Source organism: Hemitrygon akajei, chromosome 18, assembly GCF_048418815.1.
Source record: "Hemitrygon akajei chromosome 18, sHemAka1.3, whole genome shotgun sequence".
In the NCBI taxonomy this organism is placed as follows: domain Eukaryota; kingdom Metazoa; phylum Chordata; class Chondrichthyes; order Myliobatiformes; family Dasyatidae; genus Hemitrygon; species Hemitrygon akajei.
Genome location: NC_133141.1, coordinates 74,292,539 through 74,294,060, shown reverse-complemented (window position 1 = coordinate 74,294,060; position 1,522 = coordinate 74,292,539).

Below are 1,522 nucleotides of genomic sequence, written 5' to 3'. Positions count from 1 at the left end.
GGTGTGAGGTGCTCCTTCCCTCCGTTAGCCTGCAAGTCACCCTTGGGCGAGGTGTAGCACCTGCTTAGCCCCCCGATCAAGGTCGGGTGAAACCGTGGGAGCAGGTGGTGGACGGTCATATGAGCAGCCGGTGCAGATCACAAGTCCTGGTGATGCGACCACTGACACCAGGCGGACAATCTCTGAAGAGTATTGATAATGGCTGGGGGGGTCACCCGTCTGGTAAAGACACTGCCCTGGAAGGAGGTAATGGGAAACCACTTCCGTAGGAAAAATTTGCCAAGAACAATGACGGTCACGGAAAGACCATGGTTGCCCACGTCACAATGATAGGGCACATAATAATGATGTCATATGACACAGCACATAACGATGATGTCATATGACAAGGTGTATAACGAACTATATTCATATGGTTAAATAAGAATAAACTTGAACTTGAAGTTGATCTAGAACCCGATAAAGAACGTAGATCCGGAAAGGAGCCGGGAAAGGGGCCAGTAACATCGTGAAGGATCCCACACACCCCTGCTCACGGACTGTCTGTCCCACTCCCCATCGGGGAGGAGGCTACGTAGCATCCACACCAGGACCACCGGACTCAAAAACAGTGACTTTCCCCCAAGCAGTGAGGCTGATCAACACCTCCACCCACTGACCCACCCCTCCACACCCCCCCAATCACCCACTGACCCACCCCTCCACACCCCCCAATCACCCACTGACCCACCCCTCTACACACCCAATCACCCACTGACCCACCCCTCCACACACCCAATCACCCACTGACCCACCCCTCCACACCCACAATCGCCCACTGACCCACCCCGATCACCCACTGACCCACCCCTCCACAAACCCAATCACACACTGACCCACCCCTCCACACCCCCGATCACCCACTGACCCACCCCTCCACACCCCCAACCACCCACTGACCCACCCCTCCACCCCCCCAACCAGCCACTGACCCACCCCTCCACCCCCCCAACCACCCACTGACGCACTCCTCCACACCCCCAATCACCCACTGACCCACCCCTCCACACCCCCAATCACCCACTGACCAACCCCTCCACACACCCAATCACCCACTGACCCACGCCTCCACACCCCCGATCACCCACTGACCCACCCCTCCACACCCCCAACCACCCACTGACCCACCCCTCCACCCCCCCAACCAGCCACTGACCCACCCCTCCACACCCCCAACTACCTACTCACCCACCCCTCCACACCCCCAATCACCCACTGACCCTCCCCTCCACACCCCCAATCACCCTCTGACCCACCCCTCCACACCCCCAATCATCCACTGATCCACCCCTCCACACCCCCAATCACCCACTGACCCACTCCTCCACACCCCCAATCACCCACTGACCCACCCCTCCACACCCCCAATCACCCACTGACCCACCCCTCTGCACCCCAATCACCCACTGACCAACCCCTCCACACCCCCCAATCACCCACTGACCCACCCCTCCACACCCCCAATCACCCACTGACCCACCCC